The sequence below is a fragment of the Octopus bimaculoides genome, chromosome 5 (assembly GCF_001194135.2).
Source record: "Octopus bimaculoides isolate UCB-OBI-ISO-001 chromosome 5, ASM119413v2, whole genome shotgun sequence".
Classification (NCBI taxonomy): Eukaryota; Metazoa; Mollusca; class Cephalopoda; order Octopoda; family Octopodidae; genus Octopus; species Octopus bimaculoides.
In genome coordinates this window covers 62,513,365-62,525,421 of record NC_068985.1, presented here as the reverse complement: position 1 = coordinate 62,525,421, position 12,057 = coordinate 62,513,365, and the positions used below count along the sequence as shown (strand labels likewise).

Here is a 12,057-nt window from a genome sequence, read left to right as displayed (position 1 = left end):
GTATTTGTGTTTATGTGTGTGTATGAATGTCCATAAGTGAGTAGCAATGTGTATAAATGTGTGTGTGTGTGTGTGTGCTTGTACGAGGAGGTAACCAAAAGTAATCAGAAATGTTCTCTTTGGGACAAGCCCATGGTAGTTCAGGCTCCCACTGCTAGAAGTCACTTGACCTCGAGCATCAGTCTGCCAACAGGCATCATTGAGTGAAGTTGTACTGCCATATGGTGCATCTTTGTTTTGCAGTGTTTCTTCTCTGTTCGTCGATTTTTGAGATGGCCGAAATGTAGGAACAGTGAGCTTCTGCGAAATTGTTTTCTGCTGGGGAAAACAATGGCCAAAACAAAAGATCAAAGCAGTCAAAGCTGAATGAGTGTCATGAACTGAAAGAACAGTTGGAAGTTGGTCCAAACCTTTTTCCGAAGGTCATGACTGGTGATAGCTGCTGCTACGGTGACGACCCGAAAAACAAAGTAGCAATCAAATCAATGGAAGCATTCAATGTCACTATGCCTCCAAAACGTGCATCAAGTGAAGTCTAATGTCAAGACAATGCTGATTTGTTTCATCAATGTGAAAGGAATTGTCCATGCAGAATTTGTTCCTCCTAGTCAAACTTCTAACCAGACATTTTACTTGGCAGTTCAGAAGTGTTTGTGAGATATGGTGAGATGAAAACGCCCCAACCTGTGATAAAGTGGACAGTGGTGGTTTCATCATGACGTGGTTGCATACACTGCCTTGAGTGTGAGATAGTTTTTGCCAAAAATGCCATGCCATCAATTACCCACCCTCCCTATTTGCCTGATCTTGCTCCCTGTGACTTTTTCTGTTCTCCTGAATGAAAAAAAGTCCTTAAAGGAAAACGTTTTGCAGATGTGGAAGAAGTAAAGAAAAAAACGACAGAGGCGTTAAAAAGGCATCACTTTGCAAGAGATCCAGGACTGCTTCAAGCAGTGGAAAATGCATCTGGACTGATGCATTGCTTCGAATGGAGAGTACTTAGAGGTGTAAACATGTAAAACTAGGTGAATAAAATAATATCGCAAAATTCCAATTTCTTTTGGATATCCTTTTGTATGTGAATGTCTGTAGCTCAGTATATATGCATGTGTGCATGCACATGTATACATGCATATGCATTTTGGGTTTGTAACACATAGCAAGTTTTATATTGTATTTTGGGTCAAAGCGGGCCACCATAAATGTTTTGTAACCAAACTCATGACTTGACTAAATCACACAATTATGATCAAGAAACAAACTATGACACTTGTCCAACAACAGATCCCTTATAACCCTGGCATAACTTATTTAGGACAATAAATTCATATCGAAACTGCCCATGGGCATATGGCGTGGTGGTTAAGGCACGGGCTGCTAACCCAAAGATTCCGAGTTCGATTCCAATAATAATAATAATAATAACGTCGAAAATTACCTTAGGAATGAGAACCCAGGTTTGAAATTTCTCCAAGACACCTGAAGAAGGCTGGAAGGTATATCAGCCGAAACGTATTAACAACAAACAAGATGAGGACAAATATCCGTCGAATGTAAATTATGTAAATAATGTACATAATTCCTTATCTCTTAAATATAGAACTAAAACTGAGAGGAGGTGTATCAAAGATGAGAAAGTGTGCATAATTACCAAGGGGTTAAATTAGCATAACAACAATAACCGCAATATTATAAATATTATCATTTTGGTTTGGCTTAGGTTCGGCCATATTTCTGGTAGGATTTATGTGGGTTGCAGGTTACTACCTGTAACCTTAGGTATCCACAAGTTTTCAGCAGTTTTTCTAGTGCTTAGAACCCTCCTGATAATGCTTGCTGTCCCTAAGAGACAAACTTTCTGTAGGCATTCTATTTCAATCTCAGGCATTTTATTTCAATCTCAGGTATTTTATTTCAATCTCAGGCATTTTATTTCGATCTCAGGCATTTTATTTCAATCTCCTTCAGCCATTTGTCTATATCTTTGCTTACTGTTCCCAATGCACAAATTATTATAGGTATGACCTTTACTGTTCTCATGCACCAAATTCTTCCTATTTCAGATTTTAATGGTTTGCATTTATCTTGTTTTTCTTCCTCCTTCTTTATAATCCTGGAATCAGACGGGCATGATAGGTCAATTAGTAAGTAACTTCACTTTTCCTTATCAATAATTGTCAATTACTTTCTAACTTCTTGTCTGTTTGAATAGGAAAGTCCCACAAAATCTTACATTTCTCTAACTCCAGTATTCTTTCAACTCAATGATTGCACCATGTATTTCCAGCTTCAAATTCCCATTTCTGGCTCAGTTTCCAGTGTAAAACTTTTACAACCTGGTCATACCTCCATTTCTTATATTATTCCTGTGCCAGCTAGGGGCATTCTGTTCCAATGTGTGCCACTGTCTCGTTCCAAGTTCCACAGGCTCTACATTTTTCTGACACATTCTCTCCATATACATTCTTTTCTCAAGTTGTTTGTTTTTAATGCTTAATCTTGGGCTGCTACAATTAGGTTCCCTGTTTCTTTTTTTAATTGCCTCTTTTTTAACCAAGCTCAGGATATTGTTCCACATACGTCTTTGGTGACTCCCCAAAATTGGCCATACCAAGGTTTCTCTTTGATCTGTCTGACTTGCTCTCTTTGTATTTCCTTTTTGTCCTTTTCTCCTATTATGCCCTTCACCACCTGTTCTTTATTCACTGTCATTAGTAGTATTTCTGTGCTGCTCTGTAAATACTCTACTAGGCTTTTTCTTTCCATTTGTACACATTCTTCTACTGCTATTAAGTCTCTTCCATCCTGGTCCTTCCTCAAGTACAGTCAGTTGACATCGGCTTTCAGTAGTTTTTCTGTCAAGTTTCTTTATATTGTTTTTGGTCCAGTCTATAATTCCAACTCCATATCTAAATCAGGGCACTGCTCTTGAATTTACTGCTTCAATGAAATTTTTGGAATTTAGTTTTGACAGTAATAATTTTCTTACTCTCCTTGTGTACTCCCTACTGGTATTTTGTTTCATTTCTTCATTTTTTTATTTCTTATGTCGTCTGCTTCCAGTATTCCCAAGTACTTATACCACTGTCTTTTCTCAACCACTCTCATTGTTTGCCCATTTGGCATTTCAATTCCTTGGCCTCTTTCAAATCTTCTTCATTTCATTCTCAATATAACACACTTTTCTATCCCAAATTCCATACCTATGTCATTTGAGGAAATGCAGATGGTACATAGAAGACTTTTATGCTGTTTCTTAGTTTTCACATAAACCTTTATATCATCCATGGAAAGGAAATGATTTATCTGACCATTTCCTTTTCCCAAATCGTAAGCAATTTTAACTTTTCACAGTATCAAAGTGAGCAGTATCATGGCAAATACGAATAGTAATAGAGATAAGCTATCACCATGTTCCATATCTGATTTTTGTTTTCCTCCAATCAATTCAGTATTCCAATGTTTCATACTTTCATTAAGTATTTTCTCCATGTCTTTTTGCTATTCCAAACATACTCATTGATAAAGTTATCCAAATGTATGATACCATGTCATATGCTTTTTTGTAATTTAGCCATACTAATTTCAGCCCCGTCAATCTGCATCTACAATTTCTAATTATCATTTTATCAACTAATAAGTGATCTTTTGTTGCCCTACTTTCCAGATGGTTGTATAACTCTTCCACCAAGACACCGGTCATAAGCGTCCACATTAGTGGTTAAACAGGTTATAGGCGAAAAATTGATGCCAAGTTCCTTTTCAAGGTATCCTTGAGGTATAGCAGCATTCATCCACTTGTCATCCAAGCAGGAATGTGCCCATGCTGTAGGCAATCATCCAGTTGCAGAGCAATCCTTTCATGCAAGTGTGTGAAGTTCTTCAGCCAATAACTTTGTACTCCATCTGAGCCTGGTCCTTTCCAATTTGTTATTTTTTTAAACTTCTGTCTCACTGTATATAGATAAATTCTGATGTCTTTTGTCTTGGTACAGCTGCAAGTTGCCTTTCCACCTTTGTTAGTTACTCTGCACTTTCTTTGTCTTGCCAGTCTGTTCCACAGCCTTCCCCCAAATTCTTTACTTTCTTCTGCATCTGGAATTAGTTCTTGGTGTTGGTCTCATTTTTTTTCTTCAAATAGATGCCTTATATTTGATTGGAACAGTCTATTCTGTTTGAAACCTTTGCTACTAGCATCACATCCTTTCAATTTGTCCTTTAATGCTGTCACTTTTTTGTGTCAATTCTTCATGTACTTTTTGTTTTCTCCTTTCTTCTAACCTGTACTGTCCATTCAATTTTTTGATTACTGCCTTATTCTTGAGCTCCCTTCTCATTATCCTATTCAATTTACTCCAGTTTCATTCATGTTCTCTTCTTCCAGTTTGGTTCTTTCCATTCATTTGCTTTTATATCTTCAGTTTTTGCTTGTTACTTACTATGTTAGCTGTGGCATTATTATTATTATTATTGAGGGTGCATGGTCTATTGGTTAGGGTATTGCACTCACAATTGTGAGATTGTAGTTTCAATATTAAGACTGGATGGTGTGGCATGTTCTTGAGCAAAACACTTCATCTTCATTGTTTTGCAATCACTTCAACACCTGATATGTAGTATGCCGTGCACCTGTTCAGGTGAAGTTGATTTGATGGAGGGAGTGAACTAATGTACAGCACATACATTTGATCACTGTAAACAAACCCTTTGTGCAGGTTGTTTGGCAAAAGCTTAGCACTTATTCCTCATCTTTGACAGAAGAGTCAATCATTGTTATTCAGTAATCTTATTTTTATTGCATGTGTTCACTGCACTACTGAGTGCAGCTCCATGTGCTTTGGGTATGTACTGTGGTTTATTTTGGAGTTGTCTTTTTCGCTGTATTGAAAGTGCTTTACGAAGGATGTGTGCAGTGCCTAGTAGTGGTATTTTCTGTACATCATATATATTCATAAGAGTAGTGCTATTTTCTGTATATTATTATTATTATTATTATTATTATTATGATATGTTTGGTTTTTGCTTTCTATTTGTACAAGTTGACTCCAAGTCTCATCCAAAAACCTCAAGAGACAACAAGTTAGAAGTCTGAGTTGGTGTTATGACTAGGGTGCCATATTTTTGGTTTTGCAAGAAGTATTGTTGCAGAGAATTTCTTTTATTCTTTTATTTGTTTCAGTCAAGTGACTGCAGCCATGGTGGAGCACTGCCTTTTGTCGAACAAATTAACCCCAGGACTTATTCTTTGTAAGCCTAGTACTTATTCTATTGGCCACTTTTTGCTGAACTACTAAGTTATGGAGACGTAAACACACCAACATTGGTTGTCAAGTGATGGTGGGGGGACAAACACAGACACACAAACATCTATCTATCTATCTATCTACAACGGGCTTCTTTCAGTTTCCATCTACCAAATCCACTCACAAGGCTTTGGTCAACCCGAGGCTATAGTAGAAGACACTTCCCCAAGATGCCACACAGTGGGACTGAAATCAGAACCATGTGGCTGGTAAGCAAGCTACTTACCAAACAGCCACTCCTCCACCTAAGAAAACATAAGAAAATTAGAAGTTCGTTTTAAAAGTAATTTGGTTATAAGATGATAGGCTGATGTTAAGATGACAGTAAAAGGTGTTTGCTATTATGTACATTTAAAAGCATTTTGATATTGTTTAGCAATTAAAATGTTTTGGGGATTATATAGATAATATTTTCATAGGATATGAGCAGTTCCCACGAGCACTATTTTTAAAATTTCTTCCATATTTGGATTTCCTGGTATCTGGGAAAGGTAGAAATCAGCCCCGTATTGTTTTAGTCTTGAGGTTCCACATTTTATCAATTTCTGTTTCAAGATCTTTATACTTGCCCAGGTTTTGATAGATCTTGACAAGTACATTTAGGGTTAAGGTTAGGTCAATTAGGACAGTCATATTAATGAGGCATGATTTTTGTCTGTAATCCTTCAATATAATGTCTTGCCTATCATTGTGTCAGTTTGAACAGTAAAGTTCCAAAGGAGTAAGATGTGATTATTTTTAAGCACTGGAGGTGGTTTGTGTTCCCACCAGTTCTTATCATGGGGCAGGTCCAAGTCTTTGCAAATTACCCAGTGAATATGCTGTGCTGCTCTATCATACCTGCTGAGTTACTCTGTAGGTGCAAGAATGCTGCACATGGACACAGCATGATTGATGGTTTCATTTTGTTGTTTATATACACAACATGTTGAGCTACTGCCATTCTTTAAGATGTTAGCTTTGTACACAGGCATTGATATTGGGCCGCTATGATTTTAAACCAGAAGATTGTTGATTTTAAGTCAGAAGACACTAACCATTGATGAGTAAGGGCTTTGTCAACATCAGCATTGTTAGCTCTCTTTGGGTATTTGCCATTGAGAGATCTTTCTTGCCATTTATCAGTAAGAATATCTAAAGCAGCAATTTTAGCAAGGGTCTTCATATACTTAGCTTTTTCTGTGCTTGTTTTCAGTGCATCTAACTCTGGGATTTGTTTATTTGGAATTAACTTAGATATTTCTTTGCCTTTTTTGTTACTGAAGTATGTTTTCATGCTTTAAGACAAGTTTTAGCACCCAATCATCAGGGTTTTTCAGGTAAGTGTTTAGGCCAACTGAGGCAATCTTCATTGTCAATTCCAGTTATGTGAGTTCATGGCCACCCTCTTTTCTTGGTGGGTAGAGTCGTTCTATATCTGCCTTAGGGTGGTGCATTCTATGCATTGTCAGCAATTTTCATATTTTTCTGTCAAGATTACAGATTTTAGTAATTGATCAGTTAATGATACTGAAACTTTAAGTCACAACTAGTATGGCTAAAGTATTGATTACTTCGATCCTGTTTCTTGCGTTCAGCTCTGTCTTGAGTATTGCCCTTACCCCACTGATCTTTTCCTTCATCAGTGAGTTTGATTCCATCACCTTTAAATACACCTTGGTATTTGTAGCTCCCTGCTGGTTCTAACTCCTTTATAACATTCTGTTGTTCAGGATTAACATTGGATGTTTTTATCATTTTTCCCTCTGATAAAGTTAGCTTTTGCACATTTATCTTGGCCAAATTCCATCCTGATGTCATCACTGAACTGTTTTACAAGTGCCAGTAAACCATGTAGTTGTTGGTCATCATTTTAAATCATCCATGTAGAAGAGATGATTTATATTTTGATCAAAGATTTTATAGCCATATTCTACATTATTGGGTAATTTTGAAAGAGGTATTAAGGCTAAAGAAAAGAGGAATGGTGATAGAGAGTCACCCTGGAAAATGCCACATGAAATTCTTACATCCCCAGCATTGAGAGATTCATTGTCGCTATTCAAAGTTAGTGTTGTTTTCCATGATCTCATACTTACAAATAAGAAGTTTCACAGAGTAGGTGCTATTTTATAAATTTCCAAACATTTCTCAATCCAGCTATGTGGTAGACTGTCAAAGGCTTTTTTATAGTCTATCCAGGCCTTTGATAAGTTCTTGTGTTGTTTGTGACAATCTTTCAAAATCATCTTATTGATGAGTAGCTGATTTATACAACCATAGAACCCACGTTTACATCCTTTTTGTTCATTAGGGAAGATGTCACTTTCTACTGAGAAGTTACAGGTGTTTTCAGCCAAGACAGATGTTAATATTTTATATGTTGTTGTTAAACAGGTTATGGGTCTAAAATTTTGTGGTTCATTTGTTTCTTCATTTTTGGAAGTAGAAATGTAAAAACCATTAACTAGCCAAGAGGGAATCATATTAGGTTGCTGGAAAACATTGTTGTAAAGTTTTGGCAGCAGTTCATGACTCTCTTGGAGGGTGTTCAACCAGAAGTTAGGAATTTTATCCTTTCCTGGAGACTTTTGTTTGCTTGATTTCCTGAGAGCAGATATTACATCCTCTACCTTGATACTTTCCCACGTTTGCTCTTCTAAGAAGGCTGAGTCAGTAGATATTCTATCAATCCAAGGGGCCTTTTTATTGTGTGGTTTTTCTTCTGCCCAAATTTTATTCCAAAATTCCTGCACTTCTTTTGATGAGACAGACTTTACTGTAACTGATATTTTACCTATCTTCATGTAAAAACGTTTTGAGTTATTTTTAAACATGCTGTTGTCCTTGAAAAACCTAGTGTGCTTTTCATACCTTGTCATGTGGGCGGCTTTAGCAGATACCTTTTACTTGATAGTTTCTGTAGTGGTACCGATGTTTAGTATGGATTTTATATATGTTTTCTTTAATTTTTGGATTTTTATTGTCCAGACTTAAAGTTTTTTAGACATTCTATGTCAACTCTTGCAAAATAGGCTTTTTGTGAGAATATTAGCATTTTCTAATCTTTTCACCACATAGAATTGTTGAGATCTTAGCAGATGCATAGTACAGGTGGTTGAGATCTGCAATATCAACATCATCAACTGAAATTATATCTTTAGTTGCAAAGTGGATTTTACCAATTAGTTTCAGGTTTTGGTTAGAGTTGTAAATTTTGGGGATTGTGTCACATTCATTCATACTGGCTTCTTTAACTTTTAGTCATTCAAGCATGATTTGATTTTTAGATCATCTAGTTCAGTTGGGTAAATTTGTATGTGACTTTCATCATCTATTTGATTTCATCTTCCTTGATACTTATGACTGGTTCAGAGAGTATTTCACTTTGCTTATCAGTTACATTGACTCTTTCTATCATTACTGCATTTTCACCAGACCTTGGTTGGTCTGTAATTATTTCTTCAGTAGTAACTTCCTTAGCTGCATCTTTGTTCCTTTAATCCCTTATTGATTGTTTAATCTGGTCAATCTCTAATTCAGTTAGTAATTTCTTTTTTAAAATGTTTCTTCTCATGTTGGTAAGTTTGTTACTATCTATATAAGATCTTACTTCAAGGTGCTTCTCTCTCCAATTTAGGTAGGTTTGTTCAGTATTGGATTTACAGTTTAGGTAGGTTTGTTCAGTATTGGATTTACAGTTTAGGTAGGTTTGTTCAGTATTGGAAATACATGGCACAGTAGAAGGCCTTAAGAACTTCTTTATTATCTTCCTGTACCATATTTCATTCCTTTTCTATTTATTATTTGATGATGAGTATGGATGATTATCTGTTGGAATGTTCTGGTTGTGGGGTACTCCCAGTTCCTTTGTTTCAAGAAGATTTGAACCAGTAGCTGATTTTTCACCCCCAGTCTGGTTCCTCGATTCTTGTTGACCTGGGTGATGGCCAGTCCATTGTGAATTTTGCTTTATCATTGAGATATGAAGAGCTTGAACATTGACATTAGGGGATGAACCTGTCTGTTTAGCATTAACTTTTTAAGACAACACCACCTCTGAGTTCTATGAATGAAAACGTTTCTTGTAATGTAATTTCATAAGGCTAACAAAATGGTATTTGCCTTTATTTTTTTTGTTGACAGATTTATCTCTGGGCATTTAAACTCAGGGATTGCTCACTCTGCCTGTGTTAATTCAGAGAAAATTGTTTTATGTGTGTATGTCTGTTGTGTAAATTTCATGTAGTTGTGTAAACATTGGAGTGTAAGTGTAGCCTTATGGGTATTAATATGTATACATGATTGTATAGACATTCGAGTGTATGCGTAATTAATCAATTTACATAATTTATTATTGTTGTTGTTGTTATTATTATTATTGCCTTTGCACAGCTTCTAACGCTGGAGATGTACTACAGTATCAGCTGTTCACTACCAGTGAACTAAGATAACACCTCTTATTTTTCGAGCACCTTCCAGAGTATTCAAGCGGTTCCAAGCAGCACTGTTTTCTGCAAGTGCTCCACCCTTATTGCAGCCCCTATTTCTTCCACATACTTCTCGAGATTTTTGCTCATTGTTCCAATGGGCTCCGACAATTATTGGTACTACTGCTACCTTTTTCCTCGATCACAACTACTTAACTTCCCAAGCTAACCTGGCATATCTCTCGACTTTTCTTTCTTCCTTATCGCATACCTTGTCAGCTGGGCATGCTATGTCTATGATCTAGCATAGTTTGTTTTCTTTCTCAGTTAAGACTATGTCCAGCTTCTTATTCTCAATCTCATGGTTGCACTGAATCATAAAATCCCATAGGATGTTTGTACTTCTATTTTCGACAATGCCTTCAGGTTTGTGGTCATATCAATTTTTTGCTTTGTCAAATCCACACTTGTTGCAATTTGTCCAATGGACAAGCCTGGCTATATTGTCATGGCATCTCTTATATTCCTTCTGGGCTAGTGGCGTACATTGGCTGGTAATATGCCATACGGTTTAATCGTTTTGTCCACAGATTCTGCACTTATCACTTTCTGATGTGTTGTCTATTCTGTATTTTATGTTGTTTGTTCTTAGTGCTTGTTCTTGGGCAGCACAGATTCGAGCCTCCGTTTCCGGTTTTAAATCACTTTTAGTCATCCACAGCCATCTTTTTTCTCTGCCTGTCTTATCTTCCAACATCCCTATGAAATTGACCATACATTCTTTTCTTTACCCACCTATTTTCAGTTTCATCCTATACAAGCCTGACCTTCCTACTTCTAATAGTAGCAGTTCTGTGGCATTTTTTACATACCATGCTATGTTGTTTTCTTCTGCTCTAATGCTGTGTTCGCATCCAATAAGTCCTCTTCCCCCTCATTTCCTTGGTACATACAGTCTGTCTGTGTCACTTTTTGGGTGGAGTGTCCCATATCTAGTTAGCAATTTCCTTGTCTTTCTGTCTAAGCTGTTTAGTTCATCTACTGTCCATGCGATTACTCCTGCTCCATATCTAAGGAGTGAAACCGCCCAGGTGTTGATAGCTTCAATCTTATTTCATCCATTTAATTTCGACTTAAGGATCAGTTTCAGTCTACGCAAGTACTCCACCTTAAATTTTTCTGTCATTTCTTTCTCCATCAATTTATCCATTTCCAAAATCCCCAAGTACTTATCTCCCATCTCTTCTATCTGCTTCATAACCTCCCCTGACGGTATTGTTAGCCTGTCCATACATTTGATTTTTCCTCTCTTCAAGACTAACACACCACACTTTCTCAATCTGAACTCCATTCTGATATCAGCACTGAAAGTATACACTGTATCAACGAGGGAACTGACTTGGGCTTCATCTTTACCATAAAGTTTCAGGTCATCCATGAATAACAAATGGTTGACTTTTTGTTGGCGGCGTTTGAATACATACCCAGCTTTTGCTTTTCTTAGTGGTATCGAGCACAGTACAAAGATCAGTGGGGACAGGCAGTCCCCTTGGAAGATTCCCTTCCTGATTTTCACCATCCCTAAACTTCTTCCATATGCTGTCAGGTCCGTCCTCCAATTTGCCTCCACCTTACTCCAAAATCCCCAAGTATTTATAGCCCATCTCTTCTATCTGCTTCATAATCTTCTCCAACAGTATTGTTAGTCCGTCCATACATTTGATTTTGCCTCTCTTCAATATTAACACACCACATTTACTCAGTCCGAACTCCATTCTGATATCAGCACTGAAGGTATATTATTATTATTGTTGTTGTTGTCGTCGTCGTCGTTGTTATTATTATTATTATTATTATTATTATTATTATTATTATTATTATTATGTTTTTTTTTTCTTCTTTCTTCAAATTTTTTCCCATTTCTCGCCGAGTGTTTTCCGTACACCTAGGGCAGAGAAATGTTGTATGCATTCCCAATTTACACACGCAAATTCATAGGTAAAATATGTATTTATAGATGTTGTTTTCACAGCGATAATGCTCTTCTTAGTACATGAGTCGTTCCAGTTAGCACGATTTTTTGCACCTCCTGTAGAGATGGTAAGCCTGGTATCATTTTCAAATAGATTTCAGTACCTTTTTTTATCATTCCTAGAGATCCTACAATCACTGGTATGGTAGTCGCCTTGAGGTGCCACATTTTTTCAATTTCTATTAGCAAGTCTTTATATTTACTGATCTTGTCAAATTCTTTCGCTGCTATATTATGATCACAGGGAATACTCATGTCAATTAATAAACACGTCTTCTTTGTCTGATCTTTTATGATGATATCCGGTTTATTA

The 12,057-nt window shown here is 36.6% G+C and overlaps 1 protein-coding gene across 1 annotated transcript in view; it reads right to left on the bottom strand.

The window, feature by feature from the left end:
- The window catches only part of LOC106877334 (A disintegrin and metalloproteinase with thrombospondin motifs 16), a 123,112-nt gene that overhangs the window by 49,993 nt on the left and 61,062 nt on the right, over window positions 1-12,057 (bottom strand). The gene's annotated exons all lie outside the window — the stretch shown is intronic.